Here is a 21,681-nt window from a genome sequence, read left to right on the forward strand (position 1 = left end):
TTCATCTTTACTGGGTAGTCACTCTGTAATTAACTGCATGCTTCATGCAGCAAGTTGTCATCCTGAGTTGGGTGTGTCTTGTGCTAAGACATTTGCACCCTCTGAGCATCCCAGGGACCAGGCATTGTGCCTAGGACAAATGGAACCACTGGACCCTGTTGAAGGATTTGCATCTTCATTGCTGTCTGCCTGGAGGGCTGTCTCTCAGTTCCTCCCTCTACTGCCCAGGCAGATCCGGTCTTGCTGATGGATGCTGAGTCAGAGCATGCTGCTCCGGGTGCCTCACCTCAGGCAGCTGGGAACTCAGGTCTCCAGCCTCCTCCGTAAGTCATCTCCAGGTGATAGAAACAGTGACCCTGTAGGGAAAGAGCACCAGCCTAGAAATGGGGGTTTTAGTCCTCATTCAGCCTCTGTCCTCACCCACCTTTTTGTGTCCATTGGTTATGCTTATATGCATGCATACAGGTCCTTCAGTTGATCTCTTACGCCCCCTCCCACCCTGCAACCCTCCCCGGCCTTCCTGCTGTAGTTTGACAGTCTGTTTGATGCTGCTCTGCCTCTGTATCTATTTTTGTTCATCAGTTTATAATGGCCTTTATTATCCATGAATGAGTGAGATCATGTGGTATTTTTCTTTCATTGACTGGCTTATTTCACTTAGCATAATGCTCTCCAGTTCCATCCATGCTGTTGCAAATGGTAAGAATTCCTTCTTTTTTACAGCAGCATAGTATTCCATTGTGGAGATGTACCACAGTTTTCTAATCCATTCATCTGCTGATGGGCACTTAGGCTGTTTCCAGATCTTCGCTATGGTGAATTGTGCTGCTATGAACATAGGGGTGCATATATCCTTTCTGATTGGTGTTTCTGGTTTCTTGGGATATATTCCTAGAAGTGGGATCACTGGGTCAAATGGGAGTTCCATTTTTAACTTTTTGAGGAAACTCCATACTGTCTTCCATAGTGGCTGCACCAGTCTGCATTCCCACCAGCAGTGCACGAGTGTTCATTTTTCTCCACATCCTCTCCAGCACTTGTCATTTGTTGATTTGTTGATGATAGCCATTCTGACAGGTGTGAGATGGTACCTCATTGTTGTTATGGTCACAGTTCCTATCAGTGTTTCTAATTATTGGCAGACCAGCTTGTCTCTTCATCCTATTTCTGGCCCTCGAGGGAAGAGAATGGTCTTGACCATTTCATCTTTCTAGCTCTAGCACATGGCGGGTACTCCATCTATACTAATAAAAGGATAATATGCTAGTTAGACCCGATAGACCGGACGTCTTCTGGACATCCTTCCAGACAAAGCCAAAGCGGCTGCCAGGGCCAAGGAGGGCAGGTGACCGGCAGTGGCAGCAGCGGGCCTAAGCCGTCAGTAGGACATCCCCTGAGGGCTCCCAGACTGTGAGAGGGGGCAGGGACACTCCCCCCCCAGTGCACAAATTTTCATGCACCAGGCCTCTAGTATACAAATAAGTAATTATGGAATCACACCAAAGTGAGAGGGCCAGGCTGGCTGATCTTGAAGGTGGCTTCCTTACTTAAGAGTCTGTGATAGCCCTGACCAGTTTGGTTCAGTGGCTAGAGCAGCCATGGGCAAACTACGGCCTGCAGGCCAGATCTGGCCTGTTTGAAATGAATAAAACTAAAAGAAAAAAAAGACCATACCCTTTTATGTAATGATGTTTACTTTGAATTTATATTAGTTCACACAAACACTCCATCCATGCTTTTGTTCCGGCCCTCCAGTCCAGTTTAAGAACCCATTGTAGCCCTCGAGTCAAAAAGTTTGCCCACCCCTGGGCTAGAGTATCGGCCTGTGGACTGAAGGGTCCCAGGTTCGATTCCGGTCAAGGGCATGTACCTTGGTTGCAAGCACATTCCCAGTAGGGGGTGTGCAGGAGGCAGCTGATCGATGTTTCTCTCTCATGGATGTTTCTAAGTCTCTATCCCTCTCCCTTCCTCTCTGTAAAAAATCAATGAAATACATATTTTTTAAAAAAGAGTCTGTGATAACCTCAATCTCACTTGCAGCATCGGGCCCTACTGCCTGAGAGGCACAGAGAAGTGACAGTCCCAGGATCCCTAAATCCTCAAACCACGCATGTCCCAACCTAGTGGTCCCTGGAGATGGTGCTTCTCCAACAGGTGAGAAGATGGGGTGGTTCTCCCGGGGACTGGGGACGGAGGCAAAGCATATCTAGAGGGGTTTGGGTGGCTGAGGAGGCAAGGACTAACACCCCTATTTTTCCTCACTAATAAATCCGATTACAGCACACACAGGTGGACGGCGATCCATCTTCTGAGCTGGCCTCGGTCCGCCTCTGGGTTCTCCTGACCGAAGAAAGCCTGGGCCGGGCGGAGGTCTGCAATCTACCACAGGAGCCACAGCTGGCGGCGTTCTCTCTAGACTGTTGGGGGGCAGGGCAGGCATCTAGGCAAAGCTACGTGTGATGTGGGACTTTTAAGCAGAGGGTCCTTCTTGGTGTGGTTTCAAACACTGTCATTGTGTGTTTGGATAACGTTGACATTAGCCCTCCATGAAGACTGAGAATGAAGGGCTGTCTAAATATAACCATGGGACACAGTTTGAGAACTGCCTGTGGGTAGCATGGAAGAACCTCACCTAGAGGTATAAGATAGCAGGAAAATCAAATCCACCACCCATCCCGCTGCCCCAGCCCCAAGCGCTACCCAGGTAGAGAAGGGAGGGAAAACCCACAGCTGTAGGGGTCAAACTGGGCTCCGGACACGTCTGCCCCTTCCAGGTGCCAGAAGGGAAAACACCGCGGGGTGGGGTTGGAGCGCTGCGGGGAGGCCTGTCCCCCCGGAGCTGCCAGGCTGTGCAGGTGGTTTGTGGGGCCGGTGGGTGAGCGCCTTATAACACTCCGGGCCTGTGGAGACAGCTTTTATTAGAAACCTTCCATTTTTCTGGCATTTCCCTACCCTAGCCAAACCACTGCTGGCAAACAGTCTGGCTGTCCTCAGCCCCAGGGTGGATGTGATTTCATTCCAGGCGGGCGGGGTATGGGAGTGTGGACAAAGGGCATTGGGCTGGGCGGACAGAAACGTGGGCTCCAGGCCCGGCTGTGCTGTAACTGACAGTGGGACCTTGACCTTGAACCAGTCAGCCCCCCCCCCCCCCGCCCCCGCCCCTCCCTCTGCGCCAAGGTTTCTTCATCAGGAAAACGCACAGGTGCCTCCGAGGTGCTCTGCACCCTCCTCCCCCATAGGCTGCCCTCCCATGGCTCCTCCATTGGCTCCTCCGAGCGCAGGGGAACCGCTCTCGGACCCCGGCCGGTGGTTTGGGCCGCTTCCCCTGCTTCAGGCCCAGGTGGTCAACTCTCAGTTGAGCAAGTGTCCGGAGCTGGAAAAGGAGGTCAGTGGGAGACCGTGCCCCCCGACTGCGAGCTGAGGCCCCAGCTCCGCCAAGCGCCACGTCTGGGGGAGACGCGGCCACTGGGTCACGGGCGCGGCAGGGACGCGGGGCTCCCGAGCGCCGGGCGCGGCGGGGACCTGGGCTCCGGTCCCAGTCGCGGGGCTCCCTTCCCCGCCCGCCGCGCCCGGCGCAGCCCCGCGGGGTGTCGCGTGTCCCGGACGCGGCGCCGGCAGACGCGGGGCGGGGCCGCTGCCCGCGGGACGCCGGTCCTCGCCACGTGCCCCTCGTCCTTCCTGGACGTGGCCGGCTCCGCGCTCGACCGGGAAGCCGGGGACGCCCGGCGGCGCCGCGGCCCCGAGAGGCCGGGATTCCGCGCGCGGCCCGGGGCGGGGCGGCCATGGCAACCGGCGTGGGCCGGAGGGGACGCGTGCGCGAGGCGCTTCTTTCTCCACATTTCGCGGCGGGGCCCCCGCTCGCCGCCCCCGCCGTCTGAATAGCTGTTCTGTCCCCGCGGACACCGCGTCGGCTGCTGATTGTTTAATCCCAGACTGGCTGGCTCTGTTGACTTTCCAGATGCCTCTTCGGGACAGATCCTGGGGGAGGAGGGAGAAGTCTGTTTGCAGGAAAAGCCAGGCACAAATAACCTCGCCCCTGCTCTCTTTCCTTGTAGCCTTTCATTCTGCCGGGGCCGGCGAGGTGGCAGGGACAATGGCCCCATTTTACAGATGGCAAAACTGAGGGGTGTAGTCAGTTGGCCAAAAGCACATCGAGAGATATAACTAACAACAATAAGAGAAATCTGTGCTTGCTTTGGTAGCACATATACTAAAAAATAAAAAATAGCCCTTGCTGGTTTGGCTCAGTGGATAGAGTGTTGTCAGCCTGGGGACTGAAGGTTCCTGGGTTTGATTCTGATCAAGGGCACATGCCCAAGTTGTGGGCTCAATCCCCATTAGGGGGCGTGCAGGAGGCAGCCAATCAGTGATTCTCTCTCATCATTGATGCTTCCATCTCTCTCCTCCCTTCCTCTCTGAAATCAATAAAAATATATTAAACAAACAACCACCAAAAAAGGTTATTAAGTAAGTATGAAGGTATGCCTTTGCCTGACCCCTTTCTCCTAGCACATTCCTAATGACCAAAAGCAAGAAGAGAAAAGTGGGGCCGAAACCGGTTTGGCTCAGTGGATGGAGCGTCGGCCGGACTGAAAGGTCCCAGGTTCGATTCTGGTCAAGGGCATGTACGGTGGTTGCGGGCACATCCCCAGTGGGAGATGTGCAGGAGGCAGCTGATCGATGTTTCTCTCTCATCGATGTTTCTAACTCTATCTCTCTCCCTTCCTCTCTGTAAAAAATCAATAAAATATATTTAAAAAAAAAAAAAAGAAAGTAAAGTGGGCTTACGCACCCTTCCCAAGGAGCTCTGCAACACCTGGCACCTTGAGGAGCCGCCGCCTTCGCCTCCGAGGCTGGGGGCAGCAGGACTTCCACTCAGAAGCTGGGTTTGAATTTGATCTCTGTCCCTCCCGTGCTGCCTCTGGCCAGTCACCTTTTTGAACCTTGTCATTCTTCTGGTTCCCTGGCCTGTGGATATATCAGCAACAACGGCTCCCTTTTACAGATGACAAGTACCAACCAAGTGAACTGACTTGGCCAAGAGCTCACCACAAAACACGAGGCGGTACACGCAAGACCGTTCCCTCATGGCTTCATTGAAAATAATAGCCCTCGCCGGTGTTGCTCAGTGGATAGAGCGTCAACCTGCGGACTGAAGGGTCCCGGGTTCGATTCTGGTCAAGGGCACATGCCGGGGTTGTGGGCTCGATCCCCCGTGGGGGGACATGCAGGAGGCAGCCGATCAATGATTCTCTCTCATCATTGATGTTTCTCTCCCTCTCCCTTTTACTCTCTGAAATCGATAAAAATATATTTTTAAAAAAGCTTATATCTTTCCAAAAGAAAAGAATAGTCATGCCTGTTTCACAGGACTGTGGGAAGCTCCGCTGGAATAGAAAGGAAGACGGTTTGGAAGCTGTGGCCTGACGGGGTGGCAGCAGTGACGCCGATGCCGGGTGCGGGACTGTGAGAAGTGTTCTTTCCTTGGGCATTTGCGTCTGGCTCATAAACAGGCCTGGGCATAGGCACTAGACACACAAGATGAATGAGATACGGCCTTCGCTGGGAGGAACTGACACTGGAGGCAGGGAACAGCGAGTCCTGGGATTGCCACACACCTCCAGGCGGTTTCGTCAGGTATGTGGCCTGCTGCTCCCTCCCCTCCCTGTGCAGTGGGTGTTGGTTTGTCTTGCTCTGCTTGGTTTTAACATCTCTGGCATCCCCGGGCATCTCCCCTAAGGGAAACGGTCACAGCTCAGGACCTGCCACCCTTCACCCAGCTTGGGCGACACGCCTATGGGAGAGGTTTATGGGGTGACTCTCCGTCCCCTTCTCCTGGGGTTCCCTGGGTCACCCTGTGCGATTCTCCCCACAGAAACCAGGAATGGTCCTATGTGGGGTGTTTGGTGTTCGACCTTGAACCTGAAAAATGCTCTAAATGTTTAAAATTGCTGATGGAAGATGGCGGCATAGGTAAACACCGGAGACTGCCGCCGTGGACAACCACTTCAAAAATACAACTAAAAGTCGGAGCGGACATCAACCAGAACCACGGGAAGGCTGGCTGAGGAGAGTCTCTTCAACTAGAAGCAAAAACAACAGCATTCCGACGCTCAGCGGAGGCGCAGTGTGGAAAATTTAAAGGTACGGCGGTGCGGCGGTGCGGTGGTGAGGGTGCGCGCGCAAAGCGGGCTGGCAGCTGAGGGCGAGGTTGTCGTTTTCAATCAGGAGCGAATCTCAGACTCTGGGCTACAGATCCGGGCGAGTCTCTAGGGACCCAGACTCAAACGGGAGAAGCGGGACTGTCTGGCTACGGCCCCTCCGAGGTTTGCAGCGATTGCTGGGACAGAGAGGCAGAGCCCCTGGGGACGGACTGAGAGCGGCCATAGCTGCTCCCTCCCCCCGCCCTGTTGAGCCCGCCCCGCCCAAACCCTGTGCACAACCATTTGCCGACCGCCTCAGGCAAGGGCTGGACTAGCACCTCCCCTGAGGACTGAAGTTTTCCCACAGCTGATTTCCACTGCCAGTCGGCCGGGTGGTCAAATCCCTCTAGTGTTAACTACAACAATTAAGGCTTCGCTAGAACAAGACTGCGCACAGAGACCACAAGGGGGTGCACCAAGAAAGCATAAAAGATGCGGAGACAAAAAAACATGACAGAAATGGAGGATATGGAGCTAAGAATCGCAATTTTGAGGGCTTGCCATAAATTCGTGCAGAGCCTCACGAAAACTAATGAGACCCTCGATGCTACGATAAAGAAATTAGAAAGTAAGCATACACGGACTGAAATAAAGAATATTATACCCAATAGCAGACCAGAGGAGTGCAAGAATCAAACCAAAGATTCGACAAAAAACACCCAATTGGAAAAGCATAATGAAAAAAGAATCCGAAAGTGTGAAGATAGTGTAAGGAGCCTCTGGGACAGCTTTAAGCGGACTAATATCAGAGTCATTGGAGTCCCAGAAGATGAGAGACAGCAAGATATTGAAAACCTATTTCAAGAAATAATGGCAGAAAACTTCCCCCACCTGGAGAAAGAAATGGACTTACAGGTCCAAGAAGCGCAGAGAACCCCAAACAAAAGGAATCCAAAGAGGACCACACCAAGACACATCATCATTAAAATGCCAAGAGCAAAAGACAAAGAGAAAATCTTAAAAGCAGCAAGAGAAAGAGGCTCAATTACCTACAAGGGAATACCCATACAACTGTCAGCTGATTTCTCAACAGAAACTTTGCAGGCCAGAAGGGAATGGCAAGAAATATTCAAAGTGCTGAATACCAAGAACCTACAACCAAGATTACTTTATCCAGCAAAGCTATCATTCAGAATTGAAGGTCAGATAAAGAGCTTCACAGATAAGGAAAAACTAAAGGAGTTCATCACCGCCAAACCAGTATTATATGAAATGCTGAAAGGTATCCTTTAAGAAGGGGAAGAAGAAGAAAAAGGTAAAGATACAAATTATGAACAACAAATATGCATCTATCAACAAATGAATCTAAGAATCAAGTGAATAAATAACCTGATGTACAGAATGAACTGGTGACTATAATGAATCAGGGACATAGAAAGGGAATGGACTGACTATTCTTGGGGGGGAAAGGGGAATGGGAGATTCGGGAAGAGACTGGACAAAAATCATGCACCCATGGATGAACTCAGTGGGTGGGGAGTGAGGGTGGAGGGTGGGGTGGGAGCTGGAAGGAGGGGAGTTATGGGGGGAAAAAAGAGGAACAAATGTAATAATCTGAACAATAAAGATAAAAAAAAAATAAAATAAAATAAAATCAAGCATCAAAAAAAATAAAAATAAAAAATAAATGTTTAAAATTTATTTTCTCAAATAAATGTACATGTATTATGTAGATGGTTACCTTGTACATGCATGCATATACATGTTACCCATCTACATGTACATGTGCATGCAGGGGCTACAAAATTCAAAAGGTATAAAAGAGAACACGGTGAGAGGCAAGTCTCTGCCCTCATGTGCCCTCAGGCCTCCTGCTTCCCTTCCCAGAGGTAACCGCTCTACCGGCTTGTCGTAACTCCTTTCGGACATCAAATCTTCTTTTGTAGGAACTTTAAAAAAGTGATGTTTGTCCAGTCGTGGTCTGCAGACCGCCTGGGTCAGAATCACCAGTGTCTGCTCCCCAGGGGCCGCCTGCAGGCTGGAGAGCGCAGCTTTGAAGAATTTGACAGCTCTCGCCCTGTGGTTGGAAAGCTATTTCCATTCGTTCCTATTTCTAGATGAGGAGACTGAGGCCAGGCCTGGCCGAACAATGCCAGGTCTAGAAACAGACTTTTCAACACTCTCCGCTGCACCAGGATTTTGCAGACTGTGTGTGTCCTTAGAAACAAATCCATTTTTGAAATGAAATCACCCCCGTAAACACATGTGGAATAAAAGCAGAGCCCCTCCTCCTGTGGAAGTAGGGAGGGCGGAGGGTGGGGGGTGGGGGGTAGGAACTCAGGGAGCCAACTTGGGGCGGAAAGACTGGAGTCTCATCTTAGGTGACATCCTGAGGGAACAGGAGCCTGGTATTCAAATGGCCAAGTCCAAGGTGGGAGAAGGGACCCAGAGGTTCCTGCTCAGCTCTCTGGATGTGAGCCCTGGGTCACCACCCCCTGCCTCACCCCACCCCCTGCCTCACCCCCACCCCACCCCGTGCCTCAGACCGCCAGGTCTCCTCGAATCCCACGCAGGGCTGTGGTACAGAGAACGCTGCTTGGAGCCCTGTGCCCCCAGGAAGAGAGGTGGCCTCCTTTGAGCACCCACGTCTTAGTCAATCCACGAGCAGTTATGGAGACCTCGGGTAGTTACTGCCCAGCGCAATAAGCTCCAAGCAGTTTTAAACTAGTCCCTTCCTCCCATGGCGCTCATTATAGCTGGAGAGAGAAGATATAAAAAGAACAGATAGGCCCTAGCCAGTTTGGCTCTGTGGATAGAGTGTCAGCCTGCGGACTGAAGGGTCCCAGGTTCGATTCCAACCAATATATTTTTTAAAAAAAGAAGAACAGATGGGACATTAGGCAGGTAAGGGCAGGTGGGGCGGCAGGTAGGTCATCTCCGGATGCCTGGGGCAGGAGAAGGCGGATGGAGGATGGGGGAGGGCCAGGGAAGGCAGAAGGAGCTGCAGGAGACATGCCTTCCAGGGACGCTGGGCCACTGTCCCTGGAGGTGTGGTTCAGGCAGAGTGCGACCTGAACCCTACCCCCAGCTTAATTCCACTAACTGGCTTGAGGGACTCGAGTTAGAATTTAGGAAGATCTCCGCAGCAAACACCTCCATCCCCTCTCCATAAATCTTCTTTTGTTTAAATATATTTTGATTGATTTCAGAGAGGAAGGGAGAAGGAGAGAGAGATAGAAACATCAATGATGAGAGAGAATCATTGATTGGCTGCTTCCTGTACATCTCCCACTGGGATTGAGCCTGCAACCTGGCCCTGCGCCCTGACCAGGAATCGAACCATGATCTCCTGGTTCATAGGTTGACACTCAACCACTGAGCCCCACCAGCTGGGTGAGTGGCTCCCTCTTAGTAGACACCCTCTCCTCCGATTCCTCCCTAGGACGGAGAGGGTACTCATGGTGGCCAGCAGCTTCGCTTTTGTGGACACGGTGGGAGCCAGCACGTGGTGTGATGTCACCGTGCCACGAGCGGTCATCATAGCGTCATTAGAAACCTCACCGAAGGTACGGGTGCCCAGCTGAGCCAGCTCCTCCGGGGAGAGGGGAAGACGGGCCTTGGAAAGGGACTGACGTAGAGTTTGGGAGGAGCAGGTGGGAGGTGTGGCTCCCTGCTCCCTGCTCCCTGCATGTGCTCGGTCACCACAGACACTGAACCAGGGACCAGGCAGGGAGGGGGCGGTCATGCATGTTGGGAGCGTCAGACCTCAGTGCCCCAACCTCAGTGCCCTTAACCTGCCCTGGGCTCCGCAGATGAGTCAGCGAGTTCCAGGCCCTGGGGTTCATTGCAACACTTCCCCTGGGGCAGACGAGAGGATCTTGCAGGACATTAAGAAACACCCATAGGAGGGCAGGAGGCTCCCAAAGCCTACAGCCTGTGGCAAGGGTCACACAGAGCCATCCAAGCTTGCATCTCTGTGTGGAGAGCCCCAGCCTGGGGAACAGCTGGTGCTGGGAACTTGTGGGGGGGGGGGGGGGCAGGCGTCCCCATCCTGAGCTGAAAATCAGCACCTCAGTATAAGCAACTGAAGAAAAAACAGTTTCAAGGCAGCAAATCCTCACAGAAAATTAATTCAGCTGTGACTTGCTTTAAGTCACTACTTATAAGAAAACCAAATATTTACTGAGGATAAAAGCAGGGGGAGGTCATCCCTCATTTTAAAAATATTTTTTTAGCGGGAGAGGGAGAAACATACATGTGAGCGGGAAGCATCGATCAGCTGGCTCCTCCTGGGGATCGAGCCCACAACCCGGCATGTGCCCCGACCGAGAATCGAACCAGCAACCTTTCGGTGCACAGGACGATGCCCAACCAATGGAGCTACAACAGCCAGGGAAACCATTCCTGGTTTTAAAGAAGGCTGCTCCCGGGGTACGCTGTGCATATGTGAGCGCCCCTCGTCAACTGCCAATCATAGCCTTTATAGATAGATATCAGCTTCCACATAATTATCACTTGACATGGGGCACATCCGGTTCTCGGAGGACACGCTGAGGTGCCTATAATGATCCCTGTCCTGCAGATGAGAAAGCAGAGGCCTGGGGTGGGTGAGTCGCGCAGCTCAGCCAGGCCTCGGATCTGAAGCTTTTCCCTGCACATCACGCTGTCCCCGTGTGGTCCCCACAACAGCTCCGGGAGGTTGATGCTGAGCAAGAGGCTGGCCTGGGCTGTAGGTGAGAAAACTGAAAACCGGCGCAGCGAGGGCCTCTAATAGGTTCCCGGACTCGGGATCCAGGTTTGGGAGTTGTGCTAGGTTTACCACTCGTGGGCTCTGCTTGGCATGTACTGGACCTCGATGGGCCTCAGTTTCCTCATCTATAAAGTGGGCATAATAATGGGGAGCTGTGAGGGTGCACTGAAGTGATGTATATTGTTGCATAGAGCAGTGCCTGGCACATGGCTGCTAATATTTGCCTTTCATTCTTGTTATTTTTACCGTATCTCACACACCTTGTGCGATATATCCAGAGCCATGTGAGGGAGCGTCTCCTCTGGGGTCAGGCAAGATGCCCCCCCACCCCCCGTTTAGCTCAGCCTTTCCCTCCCCTCACCACCCTCACCCCTGCCAGGTCACACTGGGCTGGTTCTCTCTCCCAACCCCCAGGAGCCTCCCTGCCACCACCTGACCCCAACTCGCAGCTGCCAGCTGCTTTGGCCAAGGATGAATGGCATCCCCATGGCCCCGCTGGCGTGTGGTCACCCGCCTCTGCCTGCGGCAGGGACTGGAGCCGGGACGTGCCTGGCCGGCAGCCAGTGCCTCCTTGGTAGGGTGCCCCGCCACGCCTCTGGCCCCTCTATTCTGGGAGCTGTAATTAGCCGGCCTTCCCCGCCCCCGTTGCTATCTGTGGCAGCACTCACGGGTCTGAGGGCCCTGCCCACCCGCTGCCTGGCTGCCTTTTCATCAACAGCTCCCAGGCTGCCCTGTTATCTTGGGCGCCGTGGCTCTGGGGAGGAGGCCCTGCCACCCTGGAGATACAAATGACTCTTCAATCCTGGGGGAAAAGCCGGCCCGATGTGGGCAGCGGCAGGGTGAAACCCTCACCCACGGGCCCAGGATAGCAGCCCTCAGAGCCTGACCCTGAAGCCTGCCAGGGTGGGCTGGGCTGCAGGATAGAGGAGAGCCTGTCATTACCCCTGCAGCGCCCTGGGGACTGGGTCAGGCTGGGTCAGTCTCCCCACAGGCCTCTAGCTCAGCGAGGCGTGCTCAGCCACAGGGCCAGGACAAGCATGGAGGGGGGATCAACAGCAGCAACTAAAGTGATGTTTCTAAGATGCAAATGTGACTGTGTCTCTCTGTAGCTCCCAACTTTCCATGGTTCCCATGGCCCTTAGGGATGAAGCTCACAAGACCTTCCTCCTCGGCCCTCCCGACACGTCTCTCACCCCAGGACCTTTGCACAAGCCTTCCCTGTGCCTGGACACAGCTCTCCTCTTCGTCTAACTCCTACTCATCCTGCAGGTCTTGGCGTAGAAGTCACTTCTCGTGGAGCCTTCCCCTGACATCGCCACGCAGACACGCTCTCCCTGGTCCTCCCCTTGGCCTGGGATGAGTGTCCCTCCCAGGGTCACCGGGAGCACCAGGCCCTCGCCTGTGCACCTGGCCGTCTCCCTAGCTGACTACGAACGCTCCAGGACAGGAACTCTGCTCACGTTGTTTCTCCAGCACCCAGCCCAGCCCAGGCCTGACATACGGTTGGTGTTCAAGAGAGATGTGTTGAAAGAGCTCAGGGAGGAATAAATGAATGACTGCTCTGCCCTTCCGGGATGTGTGGGTCTCTTGCGGGGGGAGGGTGTTTGCTACTTTGTGCCCTTCATTTCCCCAGAAAGCCTTGGCTTCAGTGTTCCATTCCCTTTGTCCTCTAAGCATAACATCAGGTCTGTCGCACTGTCCGTCCATCTGATCTGGAAAATAGGGTCGCTATGGCCCTGCGCCTGCTGGCGGGAGCCCCAAGAGCTCAGGCTGAGCTGCAAACAGCAGGGCATCTCTGCGTTGAGAGGGAGGAGAGCACAGGAAAAGGGAGTCCTCAGGCCATAAGTCACTCACAAGCCACCAATCTGTTCCCGAGAGGCAGGGCGGTGTGCATGCCCAGTGGGCAGGGCAGGTGGTTTGGGCACTTTCTGCTGGGACACCGAGATCCACTGTGTATGTTGCTGGCTCCAGAGGGGAGACGGCAAAGGGTGACCTACAACCACAGCACCAGGCTGGGGTCAGAGTCCTCCGCCCGGCGTCCCTGTACATGTTGGAGGCCTTCTGCAACTTGTAGTCTTTCTGCATCCAGCGTGCACTTCCTGTGTCATTTCTGTCACCCTGCCGTTTCACTTAAATGTATCCCAGAGCAGCTGGAGGCTGGGAGAATATGGTCACCGTGTCTGTTTCCACCTCTGAGACCATGAGGCCCACCCCTAGGAATACAGCCATGAAGCCACGGTCGGGGGCCCAGGCCTTTTAAGAGCGGGAACAGGAGAGCAGCGGGGGCTCAGCACCCTGCCTCCACGCTCCTGGAGGCCCCAGCACGAGGTGGCCAGAGCCAGCCCTGGTGCGGACAACCAATCTAGTGGCAAATATATACAAAGTGCACTCTCTGGACGGGTCACATGACCCAGACATACTCTCATCCCAAGGCCTTTGCGCTTGCTGTTCCTCTGCCTGGATGCTGTTCCCCTCGGATTTCTATTAGGCTCACTCCCTCAGCTCTTCGTGTAATTGGCCCCCGCTCAGGCAGACCTTCCCTGGTCACCTATTTAAATTGACCTCCCTCACTCCCACCCCATTTCCCTGTGTTATTTTTCTCCAGAGCACTCACTGCCATCTGACACACGGGCTTCTCCCTCCCCATCCTTCCCTCCCTTACTGTTTCCTTCCATTGTCTGCCTCTTTTCCACAGAACCTACCGTAAGAACCACCGCAATTGTGCTTACGGACGTAACTCTGGCTTAGTTCTCTCTTACTCTGTAATAGATTAGCCTACCCCCAGCTGGTGTGGCTCAGTGGATAGAGCATCTGCCTGCGGACTGAAGGTTCCCAGGTTTGATTCCAGTCAAGGGCACATGCCCGGGTTGCAGGCTCGATCCCCAGGAGGGGGCGTGCAGGAGGCAGTCGATCTCTCAGCGTTGATGTTTCTATCTCTCCCTATCCCTTCCTCCCTAAAATCAATAAAATATGTATTTTAGACAATCAATATATACAATAGATTACCCTAAAATTTTAGCAGCTTACGAAAGATTTTGCACTCGGCTTTGAGCAGTGGTTGGAAATAGACGAGGAACCAGGGAGAAGATGCCTCAGGGTGGAAAGGGGGAGAGACAGCCTTCTCCCAGGATGAAAGGAGTGGGGCTTCCACACGGCTCCCAGGAGCTGGGGTCATGATGTTTTCCAACATAGAGTAGAAATAAATCAGTCTCTGGGCTGTGTCTGTATGTGAGATACGTTAGGGAGGGATTAAAGTGAATCTTTTTATATATACCAGTATATATTTCGTTGAAAAAATCCTCATTATTAACCGGCACATATTATGGAAAAATTCATATTATTAACCGGTGCACCTGCTAATAGTCGTGCTGGCTAATAATGCGGATTTTTTCATAAATATTTACCGGTTAGTAGTGTGGATTTTTAAAAAAATATTTACCGGTTAGTAGTGCGGAATTTTAAAAGAAATATTTATCGGCTAGTAGTGTGGATTTTAAAAAATATTTAAAATAAATATTTACCGATTAATAGTGCGTATTTTAAAATAATATTTAAAATAAATATTTATCGGTTAGTAGTGAGGATTTTTAAATAAATATTTACCGGTTAATAATGCGGATCTCTCTTCCTGGCTTGCAGATGGCCACCTTCTTGTTAAAACAGGAATTTTGGGGGTAAAACAGGACAGGTGTAGGAATTTTTAGAAATCTTGGAAATTAACTGTGGACTGAGAAGCATTTTCTTCACACCAGCGAGCAGGTCGGACGGCTGCTAAGGCCCTCCGCAACACCTCGATGTCCAAATGGAGTTCTGGATCCGGTTTTCGGAGATTGGGTGGCACTGTTGTAATGAGAATCTTCACTGTAGCATCAGAAGAACAGATCTCAAAGCCAGTTTCATTGGTCAGCATGGCCCAAACCTCAGAAGGATCCTGTGCTCTTAGGCTTTCCATGACTTTGAGCCCTAGGGCAGCATCATTGATGTTTCTATTTCTCTCTCCCTCTCCCTTCTTCTCTGAAATCAGTAAAAAAAATATTTTTAAAAAACTGTGGCTGGTGTCTGACGTGAGGGCAGTTCTGCTGGGGACAGTGCTCTGAGCCTGTAGAGTCTGCACTAATTCCCGGTCGCTCGCACTGCATCGAGGTCCAATCGTAGTGCTAGCTCTGCAGATGCCTGAGTTGGACTTTATTTGGTTGGTGGCTGGAAGTCATAGAGTTTATGAGAAGATGAATGACAGGATTAGTACCTGGGATCCTGGCAAAATAATGTGGCAGATTATTGGGATTCCCCAATCCCAGGCCCCCTTGGTCACACAATCTCAATTTTGACGTGGAATGCTGGTCACCAAAGATGTTTCCTTTCAAAAAATAAAGAGCCGCGATAAAGCAGATGGCATAGATTTGCAGTTGAAGGCGTGTGCGAAACACACAGTTCATGCTTGTATTATTATGTATTGATTAGTGTATGACTTTTTCCTACGACCCACTGTAAAGCTACTTTTGCCCCCGCCCCCCCCCCCGTAACTGGGTGGGGTTGGAGCCCTCCCGAGGTAGGCCAGCCAAGGAGCTGCAGAAAATGCTCGCTCCTGGGAGCAGAAGGTCCGTTGTTTCTTCCCGGTGCACCCTCTGCAGACGCTGAAATGCATGTGAGAGGCTTGGATGCACACCTAGCCCAAGCCCTCTCTTCAAAGCACAAGGGGTGTGGCAGCAACGTCGGAGTACAGCTGTCCCTTGGGGAGCCTGGAGTCCCTTTTCTTGGCCTTCCTGGGCTCTCCAGCTTGCTTCGTCCCAGCAACAGCTAAACACTGGCCAGTGGTATTGCAACGTTTCTTAAAACAAGCACCTGTTCTCTTCCACGGTTCCTGCGGGCCAGGAACCCTCCTGCGTTGTAGTCATCTTAAGGCCTGACGGGGGCTGGAGGGTCTGCATCAAAGCTCACTCATCGGTGTGGTGTGGGCCTCAGGTCTGCAGGCTGCTGGCTGGGGGTTCAGTTCCGTTCCCTGTGGGCCTGCCTACAGGGCTGCCCACAACATGGCATCTTGCTTCCCCCTAGAGCAGAGGTTCTCAACCTGTGGGTCGCGACCCCTTTGGCGGTCGAACGACCCTTTCACAGGGGTCGCCTAAATACATCCTGCATATCAGATATTTACATTACGATTCATAACAGTAGCAACATTACAGTTATGAAGTAGCAACAAAAATAATTTTACGGTTGGGGGTCACCACAACATGAGGAACTGTATTAAAGGGTCGCGGCATTAGGAAGGTTGAGAACCACTGCCCTAGAGCAAGTGATTCAAAACGGAGACAGCAGGAGAATGAGAGAGCACCCAGGGCAGAAGCCGCCGTCCTATCACCTACATCGGAGGTGTACCTTGGCTTCTGCACAAAGCCGCCCTCACACAGGCTCACACTGGGGAGGGACTGCACGGAGGTGTAGACACCAGGCACAGACACTGAGGCCATCTTGGAGGCTGGCTACCACAACCCCCAACACACACCTAGAAGATGCTCCAGCCCTGGCCGGTGTGGCTCAATGGGTTGAGCATCTTCCTGTGCACCAAATGGTCTCTGATTCGATTCCCAGTCAGGGCACATGCCCAGGTTTCGAGTTTGGTACCCAGTTGGGGTGCATGAAGGAGGCAGCTAATGGACATTTCTCTATCACATCGATGTTTCTCTCTCTCTCCCTCTTTCTTCCTCTCTCTAAAATCAATAAAAACATTTTTTTTTTAAAAAAGAAGATGCTCATGAAATAGCTGTGGAAGGAAAGAAGGAATGCTCTCAGCAGAATGTCTGGTGTGGGTTCCAGTTCTCACGAGGATCTAGTAGCCCTGACCTCTGCCTCATCCCTGAAGGATCAGAAGCACGGCCAGCTTTCCCCAGCCCCCGTCGGGCCCCACGACGCCCTCTTATAATCCAGCTCCGCCTCTTTCCAGCTGTGTGAACTTGGGCAAGTTCCCAAACTCACAGGCCTGCTGTGGGGATTAGAGAGATGAGGGTTTACGTGTCACAATGTTGACACACACAAGCCCTCCCAAGCGGTCACTGTGGGCAGTGCCGTGTGGGTGTTGGTGTAAATGTGTGTGGATGCGTGTTTCTCTGTGTGATTTTCCACGAGCCGAGGCTGAGAGGAGCTGTCCAAGGTCGGTCACGTGGTCCAGACACCGGGCTTAGCACTTGGGCCAGAGATGGTCACGTGCTGAGGCCTTAGTCACCCAGACAGGCGGGAGAGGCTGATGGGCCCTGGGGCTGAGTCCTTTCACTCTGAACAGCAGGTGTTACCCTAATGGTTCTTAAACTTTTGCAGAGCTGGGAGGGGAGGGGAGCCGGAGTCATGGAACCTTTTGAAAGTTTACATGAAAAATGCAAATGTGTACATAAACACACACACACACACACACACACACACACACACAAGAAGTACATATAATAAGCTCAGGACATCCATGACGGACCATGGCTTCCAAATGCTAGCTCTGGACTGTGGCTCCTGAAAGGCAATGAAATGACTGGGGCTTGTGTCTCTGGAACAAATGAATGAATGCACGCATGAAGGAATGAATTAAAAAAAAAAAAAGAAAGAATCACATAACTGCCAAAAAAGCCAGAATCCTGGAATTCTTGCTGGCTAGCAGCACACCTCCACTTGTATAATTGCCTCCCGAAATACTGGCTGGATTCAAAAGAACTGCATTCAAGTTTTGCCTTAGCCGCCTTACTAACTACATGACTTTGGACTTGTCACCCAACCTCTCTCAGCCTCATTTGCCTCATCAGGAAATTAATGTGAATTACAGAGAGTGTTTTGCAAGCTACAAAGCCTACTAAAGTGCTCAAAACACGAAGGCCTCTTATTCTGGTGTGTGCAGTATCTGGATTGGCAAAGTAAAGGAATCCTCCTACCCACCGCCCCCCAGGCTCTCCCTCAGCACAGACCTGCCTTACGGACGGACGGACGGACAGGTTCCGGGTGGGGCGGTGTGCTCAGAGGAAGGTAAGAGCAAACTGAGCTGCCAGGGCTTTCCTTAGCCTGTCCACAGTCAGTTGGCCAGGTTACCACACAACCAAGCCTGGGAGGGCTGGCTCCGGGCTCATTCCAGGCCTGAGGCCACAGCCTACACAAGTGGACTAAACTGCGGAGCCTGCAATCATTCAGGCAGCTATTCTAGGTCAAGGCCTGTGCTAGGTGCTGGGGTTACCATGGGAGTAAACCCACTGTGGCCCCTATTCCCTCGGAGCTGACAGCCTGATGGAAAACAGATAGCAACCACCCAGAAGAAATACAGGGCACTGTGCAGGCACATGTGTCATGGGAGGTTCTGATATGGGGCGGGGGCGCGCAGGACAAATTTCCTTTGGAGGTGATGTATGAGCTTAACCCTGAGCTCAGAGAGGCCACGGGTGGAGTGGGAAGTGCTGTGGACAGAGCAGGTCACGGTGTCTGACACACAGCACACAGCAGGTGAGCAGGAGCGGGCTGTGAGGTGCAGTCAGAGAAGTAACCAGGGATACGATCCGTGGCAGGCAGAGACTAACTCGCCCTGTTCTCTTTCCTGTGACATTTGCAAAGACGACGGAACCGGAGTGGCAGATTTCAAGCCTCTGAATAGCTGTGCCGCAGGAGAGGCCTCCTGAGGAACAGAGGGAAGAAACAAAATGGAGTCACTACCGTCAAGCTGCTGAATTACTAACATCGAGCGGGTTGAGGCACGAGGACAGGATTCTGTTCTTGTTTTAACTGGAAATTTTAATTTTTTAGCTTTTCAGTCCTGTCAGTGCCTGGATTTCCATCACCTCTCCAGGTGCCCCTCTGGTTACCCCGATGAAGGACGAAGGAAAGCAGGTTTAGGTATCCAGACCACCTGGCATCCATTATCCAGATCGCTGGTCACCCAGAGGGTAAGAGTGCAAGTCTGATTCTTCTCAAAGAATGTGCTTTTTACTGTGAGAACTCAGCGTTCTTCTCTTCTTTGGAACAAGGCCTCCAGGCTTTGTTTTGGTTTTGTTTTTAATATATTTTTATTGATTTCAGAGGGGAAGGGAGAAGGAGAGATAGAAACATCAATGATGAGAGAGAATCATTGATCGGCTGCCCCTGCACGTCCCCTACTGGGGATTGAGCCCTCAACCCAGGCATGTGCCCTGGCCGGAACGGAACCAGAGACCTCTTGGTTCACAGGCCGATGCTCAAGCCCTGAGCCACGCAGGCCGGGCCAGGCTCTTTTTTAATTCTTTGGACACTCAGAAGCCAAACGAGAGAGAATAGCCCAGCAAGTGGGTTGGAAAGAGAGAAAGGACTTGCCTTCTCTACTTCACTTGTGCCTGCAGAAAGGGGTTGGTTTGTTTATTTGCTCATTTCTCTTCTCTGTCCCCTTCCCTCTGCCCTGTTACTCCTCATCCCTGCCGCGTGGTGAGGGAGAACAGTGGACAGCTCTGTTCAAAAACAAAATTCACCCAAGTACATTTTTGAACGTCTAATTGGCTTTCTAGCTGATTCATGAAGCAGGCAGCTTCCCACCTAGCAACTAGAAGGGCACTCCCAGGCGTTGTACAGACGGAAGGTTTACAAGAAGAAGGGTGGGGCAAGGGAACTTTTAGCAAAGTGGTTCTCAACCTTCCTAATGCCGCGACCCTCTAATACAGTTCCTCATGTTGTGGTGACCCCCAACCATAAAATTATTGTCGTTGCTACTTCATCACTGTAATGTTGCTACTGCGATGAATCGTAATGTAAATATCTGATATGCAGGATGTATTTTCATGGTTACAAATTGAACATAATTGAAGCATAGTGATGAATCACAAAAACAATATGTAATTATACATGTGTTTTCCGATGGTCTTAGGCGACCCCTGTGATAGGGTCATTCGACCCCTAAAGGGGTCGAGACCCACCGGTTGAGAACCGCTGTTTTAGCAAAAGAAGAGAAAGGATTATCTTCTGGTTGGAACCTCTTTTTCTTGTGGGGAAGAGAAAGGGAAGGGTTCTCGTCCTGCGGATTGCCTCTTCTTTCTGTGGGGGGCGGAGGGGACCCAGGTGACAGATTACCTTCCTGGCGCCTGTCCAGGAAATTCCAGACTGGCTGGTGACAATTACATTTCTGGGAAAGGTTGGAACTGCGATTAGGTCCAGTATGAGGTCATTTTGGGGCCTGTGGTTTTCTCTTTAACAGCTACGGCCACGGAAGTCTGTTGTATGGGACAGGGCTGGGACTGGGGACAGCAGGGAGGGAAAGATGCAGGTGATGTTGTCCCCACTGTCCTGTGTGAGCCCTACAGGGGGAAAGCAAGGCTTACAGAAGATGCTCCTTCAGGGGGAAGCAGCACTAAAAGCACTCTGACTCAAGATGAGTGGGGAACCATCCCAATAAACATATTTTGGATTAAAAAAAAATCTGGACATTTCAAAGGCAGGCCATGTGATGATCTGGTTAAAACCATAGGTGTGGAAAAAAAAAACGATGAAAAAAGGGCTGGGGGAAGGAGCTCTGCAACTTCCTAGCTCTGAGATCTTGGACCAATCACATTGCCACCTTGTGCCTCATTATTCTCATCTGTAAAATGGGAGAACTAATGGATCGCAGGATTACTGAGAAGGAAGAGAGCGGAGCCTTTTGGAACATTGCTGGGCGGGCACTCAGGAGGTGCTCCACCCGTGTTAGTGACTGCAGTCTAGGAAGGAGACAGGGACCTGGAAAGGGATCTGTTCAGCCTTGGTCTCCACACAATGCCTTACACCCAGAGCACCCTACAGCAGACCTTGCAGAACTCCCTCAAAGCAGACCCCACCCCACCGCACCCCGTGGCCTTCTCCACTGGGCCTACCCACACCAGCCACCAGGTCACCGAAGGCCCTTTGTCTTCTGCAGACAGAAGTGGAGACTTCAACATCTGGGCTGACTGCCACTTGCTACACAGCGCCCTTGGGCAAGCTGCTTTCTCAACGTCCCCAAGCTTCCGCTTTCTCACTTGTAAAAACAGAAACACCAAGACCCACCCGCTAGGGTTGCTGTGGGGACTGTGTGCTGGGCACCCGGTTGGTCCTTCCTCCAGTGGACAGATGTGTGCAGACCTGCCCCTCCCTCTCACCCTTGCCCTGCCCATCACTACCAAGCGGATCGGAGGGCAAGAGCCACCACATTCCTGGGTCCCTGGCCTCCCTGGCTCTAACCCAAACCTTGAACCAGAGTCACACCTTCTGTGAAGACCAGCCGGAGAGCCCCATCCCTGGCTGCCCGAGTCAGGGTTCGAAAGGAATTCCTGTCCCTGTCACAGCTCCCTGCCAGAGTGACTGACCTGAGTCCTAAAGTGACCCCCACAGGAGTAGACATCGGCAGCCTGAGCGCTAGGCAAAGGCCTCCGCCTGCTGGGGGCTGGGATGGGGTGGAGGTGGGATCCCCACCCCACTTCTGTCCCCATCTTTAGGCGTGTGGCTGATCATTCAACTTCCTCACTGGCCCAGTGGAAGGGGGACATGTGACGATAGATAGGGGTAGGGAGTGGCCAGGGTCAAGCGCAGACCTGGGGCAGGGCCACAGTCCAGTCCCAGCCTGGAGGGCAGAGCTCTCCTTGCATAATTAAGCCTGACCTTGTAGCCCTCCCTAATTCCTTCCTAAGTAGCTAATGGGCTGTGGGAGGTGCAGCAAGTGTTGCCAAAACAAGAACCTTTGTATACATGCTGATCTACCCTTGTTTTAATCAGACTATAAAATAAAGCATCTGCCCTAACTGGTTTGGCTCAGTGGATAGAGCATTGGCCTGGGGACTGAAGGGTCCCAGGATCGAT

At 52.3% G+C, this 21,681-nt stretch overlaps 1 long non-coding RNA gene across 1 annotated transcript; it reads left to right on the forward strand.

Moving 5' to 3' along the window:
- Positions 1-3,179: 3,179 nt before the first annotated feature.
- LOC138994302 (uncharacterized) lies at positions 3,180-12,458 on the forward strand. The gene is made up of 4 exons (XR_011468415.1): positions 3,180-3,385; positions 5,371-5,637; positions 9,586-9,709; positions 12,163-12,458. It is a non-coding gene; the product is annotated as an uncharacterized lncRNA (long non-coding RNA).
- The last annotated feature ends 9,223 nt before the right edge of the window (positions 12,459-21,681 follow it).

Source organism: Myotis yumanensis, unplaced genomic scaffold (genome assembly GCF_028538775.1).
Source record: "Myotis yumanensis isolate MYYU_CA2020_CCGP unplaced genomic scaffold, mMyoYum1.0.hap1 SCAF_16, whole genome shotgun sequence".
NCBI lineage: Eukaryota > Metazoa > Chordata > Mammalia > Chiroptera > Vespertilionidae > Myotis > Myotis yumanensis.